This window comes from Pteropus vampyrus, unplaced genomic scaffold (assembly GCF_000151845.1).
Source record: "Pteropus vampyrus isolate Shadow unplaced genomic scaffold, Pvam_2.0 Scaffold3, whole genome shotgun sequence".
In the NCBI taxonomy this organism is placed as follows: Eukaryota; Metazoa; Chordata; class Mammalia; order Chiroptera; family Pteropodidae; genus Pteropus; species Pteropus vampyrus.
In genome coordinates this window covers 2,919,738-2,944,936 of record NW_011888784.1, presented here as the reverse complement: position 1 = coordinate 2,944,936, position 25,199 = coordinate 2,919,738, and the positions used below count along the sequence as shown (strand labels likewise).

The window sequence follows — 25,199 nt, the reverse complement described above, 5'->3', positions numbered from 1 at the left end:
AGCAGCTGGTTTGAGGGCAGAGTGGCCTAGAGCAGGGGCTTTGCCCCAGCAGTGACTTGGGCATGACTCAGTCTGGATTTTGAGTTATGTCTTCCTTAGAGATATGAAGTTGGCAAATAAGTAAGAGAGTTGAAGTTTTGTGACAAATGATACAGCAAGAGACAGAGCCTTAAATTCCTGCACATGTTGTCCCCATTAAGGAGGAGGATGGTGATTATAGCCCAGCATCACTGCCATGCCACTACCATTTATTAAGCTCTTACTGTTTACCAGGTGCTATGCATACATCAGCACTTCAGCTCAGATGCTATCAACACTACCAGGTAGATACTTTATATGAGAAAATCGAAGCTCAGAGAGGTTAAGTGACTTATCCAGAGCCACACAGCTAAATAGAGAAGGAGCTGAAGTTGAAATGTAGAGCGGTCTGCCTCCAAAGGCCATGCTTTTAACCATGGGAGCACCAGGTGACATCTCCTTCCCCAGGAGACCAGCCTCACCTTGATCGTTTGTGGAGAAAGGAGCCAAGAGAGAGCTTCCAGGGGGATGCAGGTACTGCATGGAGAGAAAAATGCCAGGGACAAAAATGTGGATGTTTGGGTGGTGCCCTGATGAGACACTGCCTGGTCAACCCACTCGTCCCGGAGTGTGCCGTCTGCTCTGTGGCCAGAACAAAACACGGCAGCAGCAGGGACGTCCCCACCTCTGTGCAAAGGAGACTCTCTGCCCCTGCTTTCGTGACTGATGTGTCCTTACTTAGGGCATTTTGGGGGTCACTTCCAACTGGGCAGTTTGTTTGCTGGTCTCCTTAGATACTCAGGCTAGGCTTGAGGGTGTTTTTCTTTGGGATGTCTGTCCAGGGAAGCTGAACTGCCATTCCTCCCAGGAGGGGGGGCGAGGAGGCCCAGCAGCCCAAGCTTCCTTTCAGAGGCCAAGCCATCCATAGCAGGAAGCCTGCTCTCCTGGGAGGACCTGGCCCTCTGTTTCTCTTATTTCAGCTGACTTGGCTACTGCTCTGCTTCCCCAGGGAACATGGCAGCCTCTGTCTATTGCCTCTGCCTGGTCCCAGTTCTGCCAAATCTTCTTTAACTTCAGGTAAGCAGCGGTCCGAGGAAAAGATCAGAAGTGGCTTGGGGCTGTGATCTCAAAGGGGAGGAGAGGTGTGGGCAGATTACTGCTTAGTCCCTGTGAGGCAATGCTCTGCGAGGCATCCTGAGACACAGAGAATTCTGGGTTTATGTTCCTCGTACAGTCCAAGATTAAAAAAGAAAAAAGAAGAAGAGGCCATTGTGTGTCTGTGAACATTTTCTTAGTTTGCGATGGAGATTAGACAGATAGAAGCAAAGAGATCCTGGCAAGGAACAATGAGGAAATATAGGATAGGTAAAAGGGGCCAGCTTTCTGAGGGTCTTGAATATCAAACAGGGGAGTTGGAATTTTATCTTTAATACATTGGGAATCCATTCAAGGTTCCCAAGCAGGGATGTCACCCAATTAAATAGTGCTTGAGCGAGATTAGCCTAGCAATATCATCTTCCATTTAAACCCCTGCCTGCCCTTGGAAAAAGAGCTTGTAAAAATGCTGCCCTATTAATAGCCTGGTCTGCGTCGCTGGTGGTTGTTAGTGCTGTCCGCCATGTATTTCTAGTTCTCTGCTTTCCAAAAACACAGTAGGATTGCATTTTCCTGCCTGAGTCAACGTGACTTGCTTAGACCAATGCAGGGGCCGGTAAGCTTTTTCTTATAGGACTAAGTTTCAGCTCAGGGGTCCTACGGTCTCGCCTGCAGTTGCTCAGCTCTGCTGTTGGAGCACGGAAGCAGCCACAGACCATATGCAAAGGCGTAAGGGTAGCCATATTTCAATAAGACTTCAAGTAGAAACACAGGCAGCTGGCCCAAAAGTGATAGTTTGCTGATCCCTGGACCAATGCGTTGTGAGCAGAAGTGACCCTTTCGGACAGAAGCTCTGATTGTGGTGTGCGATGATTGTGGAGGCACATAGGGGAATGAAGCCTCTGCCAGCCTGGGACCCTGAGTGAGTACATGGCGTGAATAGGAAATAAACTTGGCAGTGTTAAGCCATTGGGATTTTGATATCATTTCTTCCTGCAGCATAGCCTATCTCTTCTGAATGACACCATATCATATTTGCATACAAAGCATCACTGTCCGCATTCTCTTAGTCCTCATCACAGCTAACATTTGCTAAACACTATGCGCCAAGCACTACGTGGAAGCTTTTACCAATTGTGCTTCAATAATTCCTTTCCACAACCATGGGACATGAGTACTGTTATTATATCCATTTTTACAGAAATAGGAAAGGAACTTGCCACCATCTCACAGATGGTTAAGTGTTGAAACTGGGACTTGAGCCTAGATCTTCTAATTCTGCATCCTTAGTTCTTAACCTCTGTGTATCCTGCCTTGAGTTCAGGTCTTGGGATTATTTTTTTTCTTTTATCCTTCCGCCCTTTGATCTCTGCTCTTGGCTGTGCGTGCTATTTTGACATGACTCACAGTGGGCCCGTCAGCAGGGTGAGAATGAAGAGCCTTGCTTCTAGGAAAGTCCTGCTCCGACCAATGGAGGAGGTACATGGGAATAGCCAGAGGGATGAATCGGGTGGTCAGTGCAAACGCACTCAGGAAGATGACCACTTTGGAGACTGGCAGATTTTAGGACTCGCTCTCAGTCATGTATTTGTATATTTCCATCAGTCGTTTCCTAGGCCTGTTGTCATCTTTCTGGTCTCAGCCATGTTCTTGTCTTTCTTTGAAGGGAGAAAAATCATTTATATTCTGGAATTGTCTTGAGAAATTTCATTACTCCCCTTTCTGGCCTGAAAAGCACTAAAAAAAGCTATGACTGTCATCTTTGATGGTTTTGCAGATAATTTACCACTCTTGTGTTGCGGTGGCCTAACTCTGTTTGATCAAGTAATAAGAAGCCATATAATGAGTTCTCGTGACTTCTGAAGAACTACCACTGAAGATGCTACCTGAAGTTTTAAGCGAAGTTTCCTCTTTCAAGACACCCGGGGGAAAAAACTGAACTGGGTTCAAATCCACAACCAGCCACAAACTATAAGGTGACCTTGAGCCAGTTACATTACATGTCTTAGCCTCAGTTTCCTTTTCAGTAAAATGAGGGCTTTGGACTAGACTGATGGTTTACGAACCGAGTTCCATGGAAACGTAGGGACATATCAGGGGCTCGGGGTTGGTTCCACACTCTTCTTCCCTGTGTGTTAGCCATAGCAACTCCATTTTTTATTGGTTGTGTGGGAGAGAGAAAAATAGGCAAGAGGCTTCTATAGCTAAAAAGAAAGTTTTGAAATGCCTGGACCCTGTGATGCTTAGTGGAGATAGCATGGTATGGAGTTAGACTGCCTGGACTTCAATCCCAGCTCTGCCGTTTACCCTCTCTGTGACCCCTCACGCTGAAGTATTTACCTTTCCTGAGCCTCATCTATAAAGTGTTGTTTCTATTATTTACCTCTTGGAATTGTCTTGAGGCTTAAATGAAATAATATAGTCAAGAGGGCTTATATTGGAGAGTCTGGCATAAAGGGTATATTTAATAAATGGGAATGATTCTTAAATTGTCACTACCATCAACCTCATCTCTAAGGTTTCAGCTTTGCGCTCTAAGGTGTTGTGTTTCTGTGAATTGTTTTGCCAAATGAAGGACCCTTTTATAAAGTGAATAATTATCAGTGGGTTTTCTCTTTTCTCTTGGATTTTTGCAGGTTTTCTCAAAATAAGAAAACCTAGATTTAGCCCATTCTGAGTAAAACAGTTTAAACATAAGTAATGTATAGGTTTCTGTAATTTCAGAGGCACTACTGAAATTACTCTTTTTTTTCTAACAAAGAAAACAACTTCAATCTTTAAATCAAGGAGAAAAATGATTCGGTTTTTTTAATGCTGTGCATGGCAGGAAATAAAGTGCAGAATTTAAAGCACTTTAAACGGTTAACGAGAAAGATAAGCCCATGGAAAACCCCATGATATTACTTTTGGTCAAACTTGACTTTCCAGGGATTAAACTGCCTTTGATTTTAGACCCCTGCTTATTCCAGTTTCTTAAACCCTTGACAAACTCCAGTCTGTTCCACTCAGTAGTTCCACATAAGGGGGTCATATTACAGACTTCATTACAGAGCTGATGAAGCTGTTTTGCTGAACTGTATGATCCTGGAGCTGAGAAGGCTTAGGTATCCTTCTGGGTCAACTGGATGTTATACCAAGAATCAAATGGAAGAAATGTGACAGGACTTCTGATCCACTCACTCATGATTTAAAATCCTGTCTAGAACATGCGCGTAAAATCTTTACTCCGACTGTAACTATAAGACCTTTAAGCTCTCCTCATTTATCTTGTTTTCTAGCTCTGTAACTATTCTTGTTTATAGACTCCTAAAATCTTAGCGCTGAAGGGATGCTCAGAGTTTTTCCAATGGCGGTCTTCTTCATATGCTCATTGACAGATTGTCATTGTTCCTTCTTGAACACATCCCATGGCAGGGAGCTCACTGCTTTATTAGGAGTTAGCCATTCCAGGAGAGTGCCAACATGCCTGAAAACTTTCTTCTTTGGCCCTGAAACTTGCTTTTCCTATATATATATACACACACACACACACACACACACATATATATATATATGTATATATCTGACAGCCCTCTTTTATCCTCCAGATCAACTCCATATAAATTTGATCCCTCTTCTACAGGCAGCCTTTCAGATATCTGAAGCCAACCTACCTCCATCTCCAGCCTTAACATGCTTAGTTCTCTCATCATCCCTCAGGTATCATGATGCTCCTGACCTGCCCGGCCGTTGCCCTCTAGGCTTCTTTGGTTTTTGATGAAAGTGTGCTTATATTAAAATGAGGTAACCACACTAGTGATACCCTGCATCTGCTCTCATTGCTCTTCCCTCCCACCCCAATTCTCTCCATTTTGCTTTTAAAGCTGCACAAGACACCCCCGAATAATGGCTGGATTAATGCTGGGAAAAATAAGAGGAGGTATATATACAGGGTCCTAATTTCTATTTCTCTTCATTTCTGTATCGAGATGGCTTTTAAAAATAATTTTCCCATAACAATTCAGATATTAATCTGGGGTCCTCCAAGACCCTCAAGCCTTTTCCGGTGGCCATTCCTGGTATTTTAACTATTTCTAATAAAACTGGGGGCAAACGCTGCATCTTTTATTTGTCCCTATTAAATTTCCCTTGGCTTTGAGGATGCTTGTGTTTTTTAATTATCTTTAAACGTGTATTGGGATACTTTAAAAATGTATTGCTTTCTTAAGAAGTGTTAGAGACCACAAGCAGTGGGGCGCCAACTGCAAGCCTGATGAGAAAGCATTTGCTCCACTGGTAAGAGAGTCATCATCATAATGGAGCAAGCCCCCCGTGGGACAGTCGTTTGAAGGGGTGGGTCAGAATGAATAAGAGCATCCCAAACCTCAAGATAAAACGCAAAGACTATGCCCTACAGAATACTGTCTGAAAGTCAGTGTGTTGGACCTTTGACTCTGCCAAGACTCAGGCACCTGACTTGGGTAACTGCCTTTCTGTAGCATGTGTGACCCAAGTGGGTTAAAGTCTCATTACACGTTACTTAAGCAAGAAAGTGAATGCAAACTGAGAAGTGCAAACTGTGTCGTTTTAATTAAGACAGCCCTCTGCGAAAAGAAAGAACTATTTGAAGGATCTGTTTTGAAGACTCAAATTTCTATAAGCCTGGATGAACATGATCTAGCCAGAGATTCCTAGCCAAAGGTGTATGAGATCCTATATTATATACCAATTAGTCTGCAATTATATCTGTCACTCCTATGAAAAAAATGAAATGACCAGCCGTGATTGTTTTTCTGTGAGTCATGATATTCACCCAGCACAAGAACTGCCTCATCAAAATTCAGGAGTTTACATTAAACAGGACCTAGAATCCTTGGCTCACCCAATGAGACACGCAAATCTCAGTTATTAGTGACAGCCTCTCTCCTCCTGTGTCTTTGCAGTAATCCTTCCCCCACGACAGTGAGCATACTCATACTCATGGAAACCTCTTTTAGGCCTTATTTTTAACCAATTTATTTGACCAAAGCTGAGAACCGTAAGCCAGATTGGTGTTTTTCTCGCTTTCCCCTCTGCAGTCCTTTTGCTCTGCAGTGAGAGAGGAACCACAGCCTCCGGCTGGACCACAGGGGGCTTGGCGTGAGTAGGGAAGCTGCACTGTGCTGCAGAGTTGCCAGCCACAAAACAGGGCTCGGGTATTGACTCTCCAAGGAAATGCAGGCCGTTATTTGGGTTGGCAACAGTAGTCATGAACTTCACTTTTGCTGAGGCCTGATCACTTGTTGAATATTTATTTGTCCCCAAGATTATTTAGTTATCCTCAGGAATCCAGGCTCTCCGGCCAACTTTTCTCCTTTGGCATGGGTTCCCAGTGGGGAATGTGACTGACCCCTTCTCTTTTCAGAGGGGGCCTTAACAGTCATCCAGTTGGACGTGCTATAGTGGAAAAGCAAAATGGGACCAAGGAGAACACGTGACTCGCTAAAAGACAGCAACAGAGCTGAGACTAGAACTTGGATTTTCTGATTCCAAGTTCAGGGTTCTTTCTAGAATCTCTCAAACTTTTGGTGAGCATATAATTACCTGAGGCACGTATTAATAAAATGCAGATCCTCGGGTTCCCTCTCTAGAAAGTCTGGCGTGAAATCTGCCTGTTGAACTCGTACCTCCTGATGGCCCAGGATCTGAGACGCCCTGTGTGCTAGATCACTCTGGCTCATCGACATTTCCTTTCTACTCGTACGTACCTAGGCAAGGAAGTGAGGCTACACAGTTAAATATGCAGACCATTGTATATTCTTATTCATTAAAAACATTATAGCACAAGGAACATAATAACATCATAATATACGGAAAGAAACATTTCCACCTATAGCCTAGCTGCCCATCAATCCATCTATCTGTCTACCTCTTCCATCTTTGGAGAGGTTACCCATTATATTTGGGTAACTATCAACCTAGTAATTATTTGACCTTATTTTACTTTTTTTGAGCCATATAACCTCTTTATCTTGACTTGCTGGGAAACAGTGCCCTCGAAAACTATTAAAGAGGAAGAATGGTATTTAATAATATTTTGTTAAGCGTTGGTTACATCACTGGGCACTATACTCAGTGTTTTACACACATTCACTCATTGAATCACATCAACCTTATGAAGAAGGTCCTATTATCCCCATTTTCCAGGTGAGGAAACTTAGTAAGTAGCTTGAACCAAGTTTCCTGGTTTGTAAACAGTAAAGGTGAGATTCAGACCCTCCAACTTTAAAGCTTACGCTCTTCCTCACCACACTGAGTACAAGACATGCAGGCAAAAGACAGAACAGGTCTTCACCTCAGTGAAGAAAAGAGATCTAAACAGGAAGCATCTAGGGGACAAAAATAACATGTTTCTAAGTTCTAAAAGGTCTTAAAGATACATGGTGCTATAGGGAATAGGAGTAGGGCATTATCTTTGTGAGCTGGAAGTCTTTAATGTAGGGGAAAAATGGGACTTTATCCTAATGGCTAAATAATAGAGGCTGCTATTATAGATTTGAGGGCAAGAGACTAACTCAGTGAAATGAAGTCACAGAGAGCCGCAGTCTGCCCCGAAGCCCCAAAGAGATGCTTTGCTAGATCCACGAAGATCTGAGATTTGACTCTTTCTCTCCAGAGCTGTTAATTAGCACAGAGAACATTTCCCCAAATGGTAAGAAAGAGGGATGATAAGCTGGAGAATTAAGGTCTTAATAATTCACAGGAGAGGTGCTACCAGGAGCAAAATTCTTCCCAGAAATGAAATCTCCGATATCTCTGGTGAGGACCTCTTAGTTATTATAAAAGTTGGGGTTTTTTTAAAATCATTTTCCTGGAGTTTCTTCACTCTCTCCCTTCTCTAAGTTTTCACGATACTTTCTGTGTGTACCATTTCATTTGGCGCTTAGTGTGAGCAGGTGCCATGATTTCGTGTGCTACTCCTCATTGCCAATGTTGTCAACTGGCATTTGCGATCTTGTGCATGGAAGATACCAAAGTCCCTGTCGTTGGGTTTTTATAGCCTGTCGGGGGAGACAGGCCATGTCCGTAATACCAATTAACAGCCCTTACAGTTCACTGTGAGCTCAGTGGGTTTTAGGATACGGGGAGGCAGGATGTAGGCCACAAATTAAGAGGACAAATCAAAAGTGAGCCACAGAGTAGGAGGAGGGAGAGGCCATGAGGCCTGGGTGTGGCCTGGGATGTGAGGCAGTTGTCTTCTAGAGAAGGCAGGTCTCAAAAGGAGGGTTTGTGAGGAGGAGTTAAGTGGCAAGGGTGCTTCAGACAGGTCTCTCCCTGCCTATACCATAGCCTCTGGGAGGGGCGAAGGGTCCCACCACATCTCCCCTGGGGGCCTGCCCCCTGCATTACACAGTGGGGTTCCCTGGGAAGCAGGCTCTGTGACAAGATTAGTGTAAAGGGCATTAGTGAAGGCTCTTAGAAAAGAAGAAAGAGGGAAGCAGGGTTGAGGAGAAGTTTGGGCTGTGAGGCAGTCCTAGTGATAGCCTCGGCTGACACTCTGGGGACTTCTGCAGCTAAAATGGTCCTCCAGAGTTGCCCAAGCTACAGGCCTTCATACCCTCATGTCAATTTGTCCTTGGGCGTGGGCTGCCCCAGGAAAGCGAGCATGACCTCGGCTCTTCTCGGCTGACACTGTCTTAGTGGGGCAGTACCTCCTGCAGCCATGGCAATAAGTCTTTCATTCCTGAAGAAGGACCTGTGTCCACATAAATGGTTGACAAGTTACTGAAAACAGCTCAGATGGCACTGGGTCCCTGACCTGTGGCTGCAACGTAAGCAGAGGAGGTTTGGAATGGCAGCATTTATTTAAGAGACAATAATTTACCAGGCCAAGAAAGACCGTTACATTAATGGTTGAGTAGCAGTCACCACGAACTGCCAAGTATGTGGGTTTCAGGCTTTACAATATGAGCATCATTCATAAGAAGCGTGATTAACAGTGCTCCCAGGCCAATTAAAGATCCCTGGGGAGGAATCAGTGACCTATACAGTCAAATAAATGGTATCATTTCAAATACTATACAAAGAATTTTTTTTTTCCAGAGACAAAGCCTTTGGAGTAAGATAAATATCTCTGGTGTACACAATTGTTAGTTAAGTCAAGAGACAGCTGAGGAAATGAAATAATTTATAGTATGCCTCCTTTCCAGGAGCTAAAATAGTTCTGTAGGCATTTTTCTCAGCTTTTAAGAGAACTGTAGGAGTTCAGAAAGAGGCATTTCTTCTATTTATTTGGTCAAAGGTGGGGGACGTCTCCATGGAGTGAGGTCTCAGGTCAGGAGGTGGCTAATCCCAAGGCAGAACCTGGACCAGCATGTCTCAGTGCTTGAAGCACCAAGGTCCTTGGAGCCAGAGGGAAAATGGGTCCCAAAAGATGTATAGACATTGTGCAGCAGTGTAGGTTTTCTACAAACTCATTTAGACTCCTCCCAAGTCTGCTTGTCTCCCGGATTTTCCCATCTGTGTCAATGAGACCATAAACACTCTGTCAGTCAAGCTAAATAATTAGGAATCTTTGGCACTTCCTGGCCTGCTTTCTTACAGCTGATCTGTCAGCAAGTCATTAGTTCCACTTCCAGAAGGCATCTCACATCTCTCTCCACCTTGACCCTGACCTCCAAGTTCAAGCCACCATCCTGCCCACCTGGATCACCTTAGTGGCCTCCTTACTGATCTCCTGTGTTTCACTCTTGCTATCCCCCCCCAGTACATTCTCCACATTTCAGGCATCGGCCACAGGGAACTTGTAAACATGCAAATTAGATCCCATCACTCCCCGATCTGGAATACTTCATGGCCTTCCAGTACACTGGAATAACAAGGTAAAACTCCTTACTGGGGCATACAAGACTGTGTGATCTGTTCTTCAACTTTGTTCCTCGCTGTTCTTCTTGCTTCAGCCCCACTGGTCTCTTTCCTGAATATACCAAGCTCTTTCCCGCCCCAGGGCCTCAGCACTTGCTGTTTTCTCTGCCCGGATTATTCTAACTCCAGCTGTTTCCGTGGAGGGCTCCTTACCTTTCAGGTTCCAGGCCATATGACATCTTTTCAGAGAGGGCTGCTCGCTAAAATAATCCTCTTCCCTGAGAGATGCTGTTTCTTTCTTTCATGGTCCTTATCGAAATCTGATTTTATAGTATCTCTGTTTTCTTCCGTACGGTCTGTCTTCTCTCACCGCAGTGTTCCATCAGAGCAGGGACCTGTCTGTTTGCTGGTTTACTGTCGTATCTCGGTGCTAACACAACGATGGGAAACATAGTAGGTGTGACATCAGCGTATGGTGAAAGAATGAATGACTATATGAATAGATGGGCTTTTTAGGGCCTGTGGTACACGTGGAAACAGAATACAAGAGCACCAGCCAAGTTATGATTCCCTAATTACATTCCTAGAGAATTGCACGTTGTTTTAATTCGCAAATATTTTATTTAAAGTTCTAGAAGAGTGCACTATTTAAAGGAAATCGACACGTGAGTAAATTGCAATGATGCTAGGGAGCTGTTAAATGAGGTAGCAGTCTCCTCATTCACAGAACTTCTTCTAGTATATTGCTGTATGATACTATGTTTCCTATTTTAAAAATGTTTATTATATATACAGCGAAAGCTAGAAGGATGTTATCAGAGGGTTAGCCAGGATTATCTGGGATGTTAGGGTTATTCTTTCTGTTTTGTTTTTCTTTTATCATCCGATTTTTATACGGCGAATTTGTAATTTTTTTAAAGCAGCAGTTGTTTCTGTTGTTTTTCTTTTTAAACATACCAATGTTGAATCTTTTCATGGCATCATGAATGAGCATCATTGGATTTGCCTTTTGCCTAAATCCAACTTTTTATACTTTGCTTTAGTTGCTGTTTATAAATAAGCTCTGAGTTAGGATTTGCGTGGAAGTGGTGGTAGTGGTGTCATTGGTGATAATATTGTTTTAAGACAGATCTCTTCTAAGATATGCATGTGTCCTTCCTGGAGGACCCCGCCTGGTATGCACTCCTCGTGCAGCCTCCTGGGAGCTTTGGGCAGCTTCTGGGTTTTCAGAGAACTTGATGCATTCAGAAAATGACACTTGAGAGCACCCAATGGCATAAAGAGTGTTGAGTCAGCTCTCAGTTTTGTTAAAGCATGAAGCCAGGCCAGAGAGTCGCATCCTCTCCCTCAGCCTGTGGCCCTGAATTCCATTTGAATTCACTCTCCGGGGTACCTGGAAGGTGAAAAATACCTGGACACCAAACGCACATCCTGGCTGACTTGCACTTGCCCGGCACATCAGCGTGAGAGGCTCAGGCTGTCCCGAATACTCAGCCAGCTTTGTGCTTCCCTGAACCGAGTCAGGGCACAGTCAGGGGAAGGCACTGGGGAGGGAGCATGGTCTGTGTCAGGGGCGCCTGGTCTCCGTAACCGAGGAGGCGGATCCTCAGGTGACCACAGTCCTGGGATGACAAGGGAGAGCAAGGTTCTGGGCGTGAAATGTGGCTAGATTTTTCTCCCTCCCGGCTTTGCCCTCGCGTCCAATCTTTCCCCTTTCCCAGGCCCCCAGCATTGTTCTTTGAGAAGCCCCTGTGTAGCCTCCTCCCTCCAAGACCCACAGGAGTCCAGAAGCAACATTCTGTGGACGAATGTGAATTAGGCTCTTAGCAGGCTGTGATAGAGACTGCAGAAGAGGCCGAGGGGTGGAAGGACAGTCCCTTCCTTCAAGGGCTTTGACCTGAATTAGAGAGAGGAGATGCACTGTCATGGACTATAAGGCACAGACACCAGGGTGGACATGATGCCTCCATCAAAAACCAGGCTGGGTCCAAGATAGGCGAGGTCTGAATTTTATACCATATTGGAGGCCTTCCTAAAAAGAAGAAGTGCAAACTGCGAGCAGCTTTCCCAGGATTCTAGAATTGAGGAGCTCTCAGTTTAAGCTTCCTTAGTTTCCTGGTGTGTCAGCCAAGGTTCTCCAGAGAAACAGAACAAATAGAGTATGTATGTATACGTATATAATGTGTGCGTGTGTGTGTGTATGATTTGTTTTAAAGAATTGGCTCACATGATTATGGAGACTGGCACTCCAAAATCTGCAGCAACAATGGGCAGGCTGGAGACCTGGGAAGAGCCAGTATTGTAGTTGAAGTCCAAAGGCCAGCTCCCGGCTGAATTCCTTCTTGCTCGAAGGTCAGCTGCTTGTTCTAGTGAAAGCCTTCAACCGCTTGGATGAGACCACTCACCTTATGGAGGGCAATCTGCCTTACTTAAAGTCCACTGATTTAAAATCTCATCCAAAAACACCCTCACAGAAATATCCAGAGTAATGGGTGACCAACTATCTAGACACCATGGTCCATCCAAGTTGACACATAAAATTAACTGTCACACCTAGTAAATCCACTTCTGATTGTGAGGTCAGTGGATGGAAGGAATGATGGGGACCAAGTAGTCAGAGAAGGTTCCTTGGGACAGGTGGGCTTGAACCAGCTTTGGTGGATGGATTGAGCTTCATGGCGCTCGCTGTTCGTGCATATTAAGCCACAGACGGACTGGGGAGTTTGTGTCCCATGGCCCTCTACCAGTCATCTCCCCAGAGGCTGAAGGATTCTGAGCTGGTTTATTGGGTGGGTGGTCTTTGGCCTAAGTGGTCATTCAGGCCATTACTTTGGGTCTGCTTGTCCTCATCCTGTCTCACCGCAGGAACCTATTTTACTTTTTCTCGTCCTCTTTCCTCTCCCTTTTATCTTCCTCACGCTTTTCCTGTCTTTGCCCTCCTTCCTCAGTTTAAGCCTCAGGCTTGACAAGGCCTGTCTGGCCCACAGGAGGTCCCAGGAGGCTCCAACAAATGCATTTTGTTCCAAATCCTCAGAATGAAGCACAGCCTGAGGCTCACGCGTGCAGGTCTCCATAGTGTGCAGGAGGCTTCGTCTCATCCCTGCTTGTGCCCAAGTGTCTCTTTCCTAATGTTAATCGACACGTAATATCATTTATCATGTGGGTATAATTTATAATTCAAGAGAGCTTCTCTGTGCTCCCTGCACAGGGAAACCAGCCTCCTGGTTATTCTCAGCCCCCCATCAATCTGTAAGACAAATGGGTGTTTTCATTAGTCCCTGTAACTAAGGGAGGGATGGAGGGAGGGAGGGAGGGCATTACTGTTCCAGCTCCGCACTTCTGCCCTTCCCCCCACTAGTCTTAGCCAAGTGGCTTCCATTTCAGCTCCTGTTGTGTTTCCTTGGCTAGATCCTACCTGGACCTCCCTCTGAGGGGGAGGTCCTGAAAGCAAGAAGCCGACAAAAATCTAAGGGGGTACAATGACTAGTGGTGGTTCAGTAAGGTCACAGGCACTCCCTTCTGGAACATTCCTTCCTGTTCCCCACCACTAGCTTCAGAGTCAGCCTGAGCCCCAGAGGAAGAAGAGGCTTCAGCCATGTTTTCTACTCCATGACAAAACCCAGGCTTGAGAGATCCTTCTGATTTGAAAATGGAGCCACAACACCGTACCACTAGGGTGTGTTCACACAAAGTTGTCTGCTTGTCGTGGTCCTTTGAACCAAAGTTGTCTGCTTGTCATGGTCCCTTGCCTGCATTTGGCACTTGTAGCATTCCACACTCTTCCTCACGGTAACCTGACGAGGAGGATGGAGCATGTCATCATCGGCATTTTAGAGAGGAAAGGCAAGGCCCACGAGTGCCAGGACTTGAACCAGGCCCCTTGCCCGGTACTGCCTGCCCAGGAATGACACAAAGGGTGGGGTCTTTCTTGGCCGTGACTTTGGATGGTGTTTTTTATAGGCCACATCAGAGACCTGGCTGCAGAGGGTGCTCTCTCTCAATTTCTTGGGGCCAACTGGAAGAATCTTCATGAGGTTAGTGAACCAAGTCTGGTGACAGCAGCATTCTCCCTGAGGTGTTGGATTCTGAGTGTGAGCCACAGGACTGGGGGTATGTTCAGCGTCAGCATCAGGCAGTGGGGGAGGTGATCCAGGGCTTTCTGTCAAAGCAGAGCAAACATATGTAGTCACAGGGGAATAAGCTCCCACCAGGCCACCCCCACCCATCTGTCCCCGTGGTGATTTCTGAATCTCGCTCTGAGGTCTCGGGTGGTGGGGTTTGGGGAGGAGCAAGGCCTGGTTTCCATTGTGGCTCTCCCCAGATGCCAGGTTGCAGCTAGCTCAGCTAATTGGCAAGAAAGGGAGTAGCAAAAATAGTGAAAATCTGTGAATTAATAAAACAGCCTTGAAGCAACCGCCAAAATGTGTACAAATCATGAAATAATTAGAAGTGTGAAGAATTCGATCCGGTTGGCTGTTTCCAAGTACAGCATCTGATCGCGTTAGGAGACTGAGGGCTGGCAGGCCGTGGGGAGTAGAAATTCTTTCCATTGCTTTCAGATCTTGCCTCCCTGGCGCCTGGGTTCCTTGAAATCCTTTCAAGGTCCTGGCAGCTTCCCTGGGAGCTAGAATCAAATGTGGACCTTCTAAAGACCCATTAAACATGTGCAACATCTTATCCCAATAGCATCTTATATTTTAGAAGAAACCTTGAAGGTTTCACAAAGTAATTTTTGGATCCATAGCCTGATTTAATCTCACTGTCACCAGATAGTTTTGTTAGCATCTTTCTGAGGAGGAAACCAATGCCCAGAGAGTGAATTGATGTAAACCCAACTCCAAGAGCTAATCAGCAGCAAAACTAGGGAACCAGGGTCACCTGACCATCCCACCTACCTCTCTTCCACCCATATTCTTCCTTTGGCTGTATTTCTCAACAGTGCTAGACTTTGATGTCTCACAGTTCTCACGGCTGATTGCCACTGCTGTTCTGGTTGGCCATGGTATTAAATTTCGATAAGTCATTCAACCCATTCATTTGATTAATAAACTAAGGCTTGGGGACAGTTGGCTATTTGTTGATCTTAATTTCATTTTATATCTAGACTGGGGGGGAGGAGGAATAATCTATTTTCCTTATCTTTTTGAAAACACTTAGCGGAAAGAGATTTCAGAACTTAAGTCTTGTCATATACCTAGTGTGGAAGGATGGAAAGAGTATGTGATTCGAATTTCATCGTTTGGCTTTGTTCTTTTTGACCTGTGGGAACTTTTTAAAGGGGAGGTGCTTACATTCGGTAATTCAGGAGGGCATCGCTCAGGGCTGAAATGCAACATGCTCAGGGTTAGAAATTCTGAGAGCAGAACCGTGATAGAGTCACAAAACAAGCTTGACGTGTGTTATTAATTCCCCTACCGGCAGCGAAATGGGAATTACACGGTTTACAGCCAGATTGAGCAAACAACAGTGTGATTAAGTTACACGCATTACTTGGCTCCGTAACCAGAATAGAAATGTACGTGTTAATTTGGGATGGAAAGTTCTCAACAAGCCAGTGGCTGCTTGCACAGACTTGTCTCTGGTCCTCAGGTTTGGCCAACAGCAAAGCACCCTGTGGGAGAGGAGATTGGAGAGTTAGGAGCAGGACTGGCTACAGAATTTAAGAGGTCCAATGCAAAAGGAAGATGCAGACCCATTGTTTGAAAATTACTAAGAATTTCAGGACAGCCACAGCAGAGCATTAAACCAAGTGCGAGGTCCTTCTGAGCGGGGGTGGGGTGCTGTGAGACTGCATAGATCATATGCCCTTGAAGCTGGCCCTGGTAGAAGCCACTAGAGAAAGGAAGATATGAGCCCAGATCTGCAGGGTTCTGTGTGCACCAAATGCCACTCGCCTGGAAAGTCAGAGTGGAAAGTCATTCAGCCGATATTTCTGGAGCCACTTGGATGCCCCAACTCTGTTCCAAGCTGAAGGGATGCAGCAGTGAGCTGTGATTATGGCTGAGGGCTCTAGCCTCAGGCCGTTGGCTTCTAGAGACTTTTAAAAGCTTCACCTAACCTTTTCTGTTTCCTGTCTATAAATGGGCCTAGTAGTAATAACATCCACCTCTGTCATGAGGACTAAGCACATTATCAAGCATCTGCAAGTGTCTAGACACATCAAGGGCTTTAATGAATGTTAGCAAGAAGACAGGCAGGTAACCCGTGATGTGTGATAAGGAGTGATGGCGTTCAGGGGGGGCTGGTGGACGGAGCTGGAGGGAAGGCCTGCCCTTGGGACATTTGTCGTGCCTGGATCCTGGCTTTGTTCCTTTTGGATGAATGCTGATACTTGGGGGTCTTACACAACAAAGCTGTTTCCTCCTCTTGCTCCCTCTACACTGGCCTCTCATCGCCATCTGGGGGTACACAGGTGCCCTAGGTAGGGGCCCCACTGTCCTGACAGAGTCCTCTCCTGACCCATCCTTAAGGTCTTGAAATTCTGTTCTCCTTCGGTTCTGCGCTTGTCAGGTTCTCACTGAGCTGGGGGTAACTCTCATACTCCTCTTCCTGATAGTCATAGCCCTCCCATCGGACCACATTTACTTGCTGGCCATGCCTCCCATCACTCCATTACACAGAACCAGCTTCTCACCTTCACCGCGTCAGCCTCCACATTCATTTTCTCCACCAGCCTTTGAGTTTCATTCAATCTTATAGCCATGGACCAAGCTCCTTTCCTTACACCCCTTCTGGAACAAAGTACAGTCAATCCTCATTATTCACGGATTCCATATTTGCCCATTCGCCAACCTACTAATATTTATTTTTGACCCCAAAATAAATACTCATCGTGCTTTCACTGGTGCTCACTGACATGTGCAGAGCAGAATGGCCAAAACTTTGAATCTCCCCACATACAAATTCCCAGCTGTCCAACAAGTCCACTCTGCTGTCTCTTTTTATGTCTCATGCTATAAACAAGCATCTTTTCTGTAGTCTACTTAATGCCACTTTTGTGCATTTTTGTTTTTTTAATGGATGATTTTGTGGTTTATAATGCCACTAAGCATCTTGCAGAAGTGCTGTCAAGTGTTCCTGAGTGCAAGAAGGTTGTGATGTGTTTGTGGAGAAGAGACATGTGTTCGATAAGCTCCATTCAGGCACGCGTGATAGTGCTGCTGACCATGAGTTCAGTGTTAATGAATCGAGAGTATGGTACCTCCAGAAGAACGAAGAGGAAATTCACCAAAATGTATGCCAAGCAGCTCCATTGTTCTGACCAGAGGCTTAAAGGAACCTAACCCCGTATTTCCCCTGGGAGCCATGTTTTGGGAGTCAATTCAGTGTTCACGGGGTTTATAGAACATAATTACCACAAATAATGAGGATCAACTGTACCAAAAAAAAAAACCCCCAAACCTTGCATTTCTACTAAATGTCAGACGTCATTCAAGCCCCTGTGGGACTCTGTGACGCCCTGCTCTGTCCAGGCCAGTGGTTTCTCTATCTTGTGAGCTCATTTCACATCAGTGTCTGCCCTTTTTATCTGACACTCACTCAAAGGCTCCTTTCTGATGCCCCTTAATTGTTATTTTAACTTTGCAGATATGGCCCCTGGATAGACAATAAGTCATTGTGGGGCAGAAACACCATTGGTCCTCACAGTGTCCTTCCTGGGGAGGTGGACAGTGAAGACGTGCTGAAGCCAGAGGTGAAGAAATTGTTTGAATGGAATGCGCTCACGGATAGATGCCAGACACAGTAGGAAATAATAACAACAGAACCTTTATCAGCAAGAAAAAGTTCAGAGAATCAGAGATGCTTGTGAAAGCATAACGTGAACTTTGAAAGAGCCACGTGAGTGTTAGATGTTCTTTGCTGTTGACATCTGTGGGTGGCCTTAAGGAAGGGATCACCAGGGAGGCTGCTGGTGATCTCCGTGCTGACAGGGCCCCCATGAGGCTAGGAGAGACTGACTCAGTACTTTTCCAGCCAGGACCCCACAGTGCCAAACCTGCCAAGAATTTTGTGCTGCTGATGGGGAGAATATGAGATTTCAGGTGGCCCTGAGTTGGATGTCCTCTGGCAGCCGCCTGCTCGGACTGCCACCTCCTCTCTGGCAGAGGCCATATCTTTTCCCAGCAGCCTTCATGGGGCCTGGAGGGGTGAGGGGTGGGGGCTCCCTGCCCAGTTTCTGTGAGGATTCTCAAGACCCAAGAGGTGGCCGTGATGGGCTTGCAGAGCATATGTGCCTGTTTCTTTTTCTTTTCATTTGGAAGAAGTCCATTTTTCTTGTTGTTTGATTCCTGAGTAATTAGATTTGCAAGGTTTTTCTCTGTGTTTTGTCAGAATCTACCATCCCCAATCTTTCCCTTTAGAATGAGTCCCTTCAGCGTCCCCTCCGCCTATGGCATTTCCCTCAACCGTTTCTCTTAGATTCTCTCATGTGTCATATTCTGTCATTATGGAGAGACATACAGTTATTATTGTGAATGATATTAGCACCTTCTGGACTTTAATTATCCCTTGAGGACAGAGACTGTGTCTGGTTTGTTTTTTATATGTACCACAGTGCCTAGTACAATGCCCAAAATGTTATAGATTTATTATTATTATTTATCGAACTGATGGAATAATTTAATGAAAGCCTTAGCAAAGGTTAAGATTCCACGTTGGGGTCCCAGGGGCAGGAGGAGACGGACGTGTCTAACTCGCACTCCTCATCTGTCCCAGGTGTCCGTGTGGCAGGGAAGAACTGCCAGCTCTTCTCCACTCTGTGGTGAGGGAGGAGGCTGGTTGTGGCATGAGGTCGGTGGGAAGAACACAAGAAGATCCTTCTTGAGTCTAGAAGTTCCTTGAGGGCACTGGGGAATCCCTTCTTTAGGAAAGATGCCATCCATCTGCCTGGAATGGTTGCCTGGAAACAGGGGCCTGCTTGGGTAGGGACAGCTGTCCTCATGCAGCCACGACCGGGCTCAGGCAGAGGAGTCTGGGCCTGGGCTGTGGTGGCAAAGGGTCCGAGGAGTTCCTGTTTCTCGTAGCAGTGAGCAGATACCCTAGTTGACTCAAATATATCACATACTGGCCCAGAGAATGTTCTAGTGCATCTCTAGTAGATTAGCAACACTGTGGGCTTCTGAGCATTTGATTCTTGTCAGTGGCTTCCTTTTGTTCAGTGGCTTACCAGGCCAAGCCGCTTGGGCACAGTATTCCCAGATTAATCTCACTAAAACACTTTGATCCCATCACTCCGAAACTATACAGTTCCACACTGACTAAGGGACAAAATCTAAACTCCTTACATCTTGCTCTAAAGTCCTTGAGGTCAGGGACTCCATCCAATACTCCTCACTAGTCTCCTTTGGACAGTTGATATGGCTAGTGATGAAATGCTCAGTGTCGGTTTGATTTCATCTCTGGTCACTTCTGGAGAACTGCAAGGCTGTGGAATTGTCTCTCAGTCAGCCAGTTCTCCATCTTAAGGGAGAAAGCACAGTCCACCACATTCAGGAGGTTGCTTTGCTTGTAGTTAGATGGAGGTGTTTTGGGAACATTGGCCAGTAAACCTACAGTTTGAATTTGGGGCAAGGGATGGGAGAACAGTAGTTTTGCTGGAGGTTGAAGTTCGGGGTTTGTTTTTTCCAGGTCCCTGCTGCGCCCAGACAGATATGCCTTTATATATCTCCCAGGTGCCATCATTCCTCTGCTTTCCAAATAGGCTTAGTGACAACCAGTGCCTCCCTTCCCATCAGCCCGCAGCAAAGATGAGTGGGAATGTTCTGAGCAGTGCTGGGCACTGCTCCTTCAAGAGGGTGTGATGTGAGCGCCTGGCACAATAGTTGAAGTGTTGTTTGCCTGGCACATGCAACCTTTTCTCAGCCTGGCTGTCAGGTTTTTTTCTTTTCAGGAAAGCTGAGAAATGCATGCTCTCAGAGTGAGTTCAAGGGTGAGGCAGGTTCAGTTCCAGGAGTAAGAAACCTGAGTGGTCCGTTGCAACGACTTGGAAAGGGACGTAGAACACAAGAAGTCTCTCGCTTCTCTGAGGTTTCTTGGCATCGATTTTGTTCCTTGATCTTCGGCATGGATCACATCCTGCTTGTGTTATATTTGACTGATATCTCGTATTAGAGCACCAGCTCTTTTAGAGAAGGGATCAACTGTCATCCATTTTTCATTCCCCCTTAGGCATAATCGGTGTTTCTCTGCATCATGGAAGACACTCTACGATCTGCAACAGACAAGCTCTGTTCTTAATAAGGGAGCCAGGGACAACTAGGAACCTGGAGTTTCTAAGGATAAAATATTGTTTTAATAACCAAATACCATTATTCCCGTTACACTCATGTGCTTTAGAATTCCTGTTCTAAATCATTAAGGCCTACAATCATGAGTCATTTTGCTACTTCCCCTTTCTATGTGATTAGATGCAGGCCGCACTGGGTCCTGCATGCTCCAGAGCTGTGGTTCTTCACCCAGGCTGCACTTAGAACCACCAGGGGAGCCCTTAAACACCCTGACACCCAATTAACTGAGATTCCCTGCGGGCAGGATCCAGGCATCAGCAATTTTCAGACTCCCAGGTGATCCCAGTGTGCAGCCAAGGCTGAGCACGAGCTATTTGAGGGCAGGGAGTCTGTTTTACTAAATCATTTTATCTCCAGGGCCTCATAGGGTGCTTGGGACAGAGTGAATATTCAGCAAACATCAGTGCCTCCTAACAACCTCTCCTCATGGATGTCACATAAATTCATGCAACGTGATTCCAAGACCAAGCCCAGAGATTCTTTCTCTTCCAGGGCTCCCTGAGTATTTGCACCCCTATCCGTCCAGTAGTACCTGCCAGAAACTCAGGATTCATCTTTGATCCACTCTCTCCCCCCATCCCCCACATTCCATGCCTTCACTCTGCATGGTGATTTTACCTCTAAATCTCTCTCATATCTGGGCATTTGCTTCCATACTCACCAGCACCATCCTCACCCAAGCTACTGTCGTCGATCCCCTCCACCTCCTCCGTAGCTCCAGAGCCAGGCTGTCCATGTGCAGCCCAGCCTCACTGATCTGCTCTCTGCATCGTCGTCAGAATCGGCTTTATAAAACACACACGTGAGCTTGTGATCTATTGATTAAAACTCTTCAGTGACTTCCAGCTGCTGTGAGGACACCGAACTCAGTCTGGCCCACAAGGCCCCGTGGTCCGACCTACTTTCTCAGTCTCAGTTCCCTTCGCTCTGCCACATTCTTTGCACTCCAGACCCTCTAGCTTGTTTTGATTTCCTTGAATTCCATGCTCCCTCCGGCCTTGGGGCTTTGTGCATACATTTCCCTCCTCCCAGAACATTCTCCCCATCACCCTCTCCTTCTTTGCCTAGTTCGCTGCTGCCGATCCTTCAGTCCTCAGCGTAAGAGCCCTTATCTTGGTGGAGGCTCCTGTGTCCAATGTCCTCGTAGCATCGGGCTTGCTTCTCTGTATGTGGTCACCTCGGTTAGTAGCTCCCCTTTCATCTGGGTGTTTCTTCGCCCCATGTCTCTCTGCCCACCTGACTGAAGCCCATGAGAGCAGGGGCTGTGTCTGATTTGCTTATTTTATCCCCAGTGCCGACCAAAGGACAGAGCACCCAGAAAGTATTCAGTAAATGCATGTTGACCGAACACCTGGATGCTTTTGCAGAACAGCTGCAGACCTCTTTGGTCCTGAAGCTCTGTGACCAGCTGTTGCCTCTCCTGCCGGAGACCCCTGTGGTGGTTCCTAACAGCACAGTTACATAAACCATTCCACATGACGTGTCTGCTTTGCCCTATTTCCAGCAACCTCCTAAAGATCTATTAATATCCATGTCCGTCATTTGCTTTTCTTTGGAAATCTTTCATGTTTCTTAATCTCCTTAGAACTTTCCCAAATCTCAAGTTTTAGGGTCTTGACCTGAGGTGTATCCTGTATTCTGCCCTTTGGCCCACGAGGATTTTCAGGGGTTGTTCTTTTTTATTTTGAATCCCATGTCCTGTGTCATCTAGGTGCTTTCACATATTAGTGTTTGTGGCCTCACAGTGATGCTTGGGGGTGGCTGGTTGGCTTGGGGGTGGCTGGTTGGAGTGTGTATTTTTTTTTATAGATGAGAACACAAGGCTCAGGGTCACAGTCTCTCAACTCCCAACAGCCTTCTGATGGCTTTTACTCCAGCACACACCCTCCCCTCATCTTAAAAGCCACGAGAAACAAAATCCCGCATCCAAACCTTTGTTTCTTTGGGCCTTCCCAAAACAATGGACAGAACTTTGGACTAGAACTTAATTATCTGGTTTTCTGATCTAAGACATTTCCCATCTCCGGGCCTCAATTTATTGATTTTGTAGAATGAGAAGTTTGGACCAGATTATTAAGGATTCTCAGTAATAGTAATGATCATAATGATCGTAATAGTAATATTAGGTAACATATATTGGGCACCTCCTATGTGTCAAGCACTAAGCATTTTACAGTCTAGGAAAAACCCAGTGTTTTCCTTTATTGTCACTCAAAACACGTCTGACACCAGATGCCTGGGGGCTTTTCCCTTAGATCAGCCAATTCTGTGACACCAGCTCAGTGTCCCACAATTCAATTTGGTTCTGACACTATCTACCTGGCGTTAGCATCAGAGCCCACCACCTGGATTTGCGATTGGTACCTGAAATGGGGATAAATGGCAGTTTTGTGAGACTGAGCCCTTAACTTGTGGGCTCATTTTACCTTAATCAACTCTTTAAAGACTTACCTATCTTTAACTCTATGTCCAAACAGTCTTGAGTTAGGACTTCAGCATATGAATGGGAGGGGGTGGGAGGACACAACTCAGCCCGTAACAAAAGAGTTTTGTACGCTTTCAAGGATCGTGCCTGACAGAGTTTAGGCCTTCGGTTAATGCCAGGTCTCTTTCTGCCAGTTCTGACTTCATATCCATCCCTTTATTCCTGGGTAATGATGAGATCTGATGCTCTGTTGGCAGTGTGCGAGTGAGCATTGGGTGGAATCTGTCTGTTTGGCAGCTATTTCTAGAATGGAAAAAAAAAATCTCTCCTTCATTTTACATCCCTTATGGCATGGTTTACAGTCCTAGAGTTAACACTGCAGGCCTTGAAGTCTTAGAAAAATATTATGATAAGTCACAGTCCTTCCAACTTGCATGACATATTTTATCCAAGGACGTTAGCTTGCCTTTCAAATGTGAATTTATCCTCCTTCCCCTTGCAGCCGAATAGCTGAGGCATTAGCACTTTTCATACCAACAACAACAGGCATCCTGGAGCTGCCAAGTGCTGCTGTGCCCTAAAGTTTCCCATGTGCACTGCTGGCCTCACTTACCCTCCCGGGAGCCCACCTTTCCAAAGTCACAGCATGTTAGAGGTGAACTTCCCGATACGAACCAGGGGAGTCAAAACATAATTTAGTGCTGTTGAGTTAATGAAGATGCTCCAACGTGATAAAATGAACATGAAAAAAATGCGGGAGCCTTTTTAGAGAAAGTTCAAGTTCTGGAAGAGAGAATCGAGAATCAGCCTCAGCAGCAGCAGCAGCAGCAGCATGACACCGATAGCAGCCGCTGTTGACTAACAGTGTGCCTGTTATATGCCAGGTGCTAAGCAGAGCTCTTTAGGCACACTGTCTTCAATGCTTGTGCCGCCCTGAGAGCAGGTTTAATGATCCCCATTCTTCAGAGAGGAGCTGAAGCTCAATGATGCTAAACAGCTCACCTGAGGTGCCAACAGCTTGTAACCAGCAGAGGTCCACAGCTGGGGGGCTGCTTATCTGCAGACCTCGCTGTGGAGGAAGTCCACTCAGGGGCTCCCATGACCAAGTGCATGGGGGAGAACAGCTGCCACCTCAATCAGGAGGGAGTGCCCTGGTCCCCAGACCTGACGAGACCTTACCCTTCAGATATCCACACCTCTGCCTGTGGGTAGAAGTGAGCAGCTTTGAAGAAACTAAAGTAATTCCTTCAGGGCTGGTACAGAACTAGATGACTAGAAATGGGAGTGAACCTGGAAAACAGAAATCTTTACACTTGAGCCAAATTAACTAAGTTCTAAGACAGGAATTTGTCATCTGCTTTTTCTGTGTGTAGTTTGCACCCTCAAAGGACTCTGTTCCATAGTTGTTCATTTGAGTGGGCTCGGAGAATTTGATGTTCTCTTGAGGGAAGCTGGGAGGGAAAAAAAACTGTGATGTTAATGTCAAAGCACTTTTCTTTTATTCGTTTTCCCTTTCTGGTTGTAAAATTATGGTAATTGCATAAAATTAAGGAGAAAAACAAAATTACAGAGGAAAAAAAATTTTATAATCTACCCCTTGCAGATAACCATCAAAATTTTAAGACTACCCTGCCAGTCTCTTTTCTATATAATTTTAAAACAAAAAAAAGGATCATACTTCGCATCATTTCATAACCTTTTATCATGTAGTGCTATATTAGGCACATTTTCCAATATCTTTAAATGCCCTTTTTGAACAGAACTTTCTCTCCCCCACTGGGTGATGTACCATCATCAAATTAGTTCTTCCTCTTTGGGCGTTGGGTTAGTGGAGAGTTCCCTCCCTTGATTAGTTTACCAGGTAGGCCACCCCATCAGGAACCTCCCGATAGCAGAACAGGGTGTCTATTTTGGAAAAATCTATGCTATTTATATATAATTCACTGTGTTATTAGTTATCTCTAATATCAACTAACAGATCTGAACTAATGTCTGTATCTGGTATTTATAGCCATTTCACATCCTTTCTTCCTCCTAACAGAAACAGTTTTAAATTGTCCCAAAACTTATTCTGGAGGTGAATATTAGAGAAAGATGATTCACCTTGAGAACCACGGGCCCAGTTATTGATATACATTCTCGCACATACATACATGATCTTCACATATCCACGTATGTAAGAACAAAAGGACAAGTGACAAAACCACCACACTGGGAATAGAAAAGTTCCTATAACAAGGAGGTGTTTTGAAGGAAATCGACAATCAGACATACTACACAATGGGGTCCACATCAGCTGAGCAGTGTGGCCATTCAGGGGCTATGCTCTGCCACTTGGTATATCCCACCAAGGGAAACTGGGTTTACACCCCAATCTCAATTAGTTCTGGTTCCCAGGACATTTTTCTTTTTGCTTACAAAAAAGTCCTGTGAATGACCTTGTCATAAGAGCAGGAATTATGACTGCTTTTATTCCTTCTACTGTGTCCTTAACATACAGAGAGAGAGAGAGAGAGAGAGAGAGAGAGAGAGAGAGAGAGAGAGAGAGAGAG

General features: G+C 45.5%; 1 protein-coding gene across 8 annotated transcripts in view; it reads left to right on the top strand.

The window, feature by feature from the left end:
* MAPK4 (mitogen-activated protein kinase 4) overlaps nucleotides 1-25,199 on the top strand; it is a 118,275-nt gene that overhangs the window by 29,350 nt on the left and 63,726 nt on the right. For 6 of the 8 annotated variants that reach the window (XM_023531123.1, XM_023531104.1, XM_023531099.1 and 3 more), the window contains exon 2: nucleotides 13,897-13,970. The exons of 1 other annotated variant lie outside the window; for it this stretch is intronic. The gene's annotated coding sequence lies outside the window, so the exon portion shown is untranslated. Of the gene's footprint in view, nucleotides 1-13,896; nucleotides 13,971-17,523; nucleotides 17,776-25,199 lie in introns of all 8 variants that reach the window. One more of the 8 variants, XM_023531110.1, reaches the window with a different exon arrangement.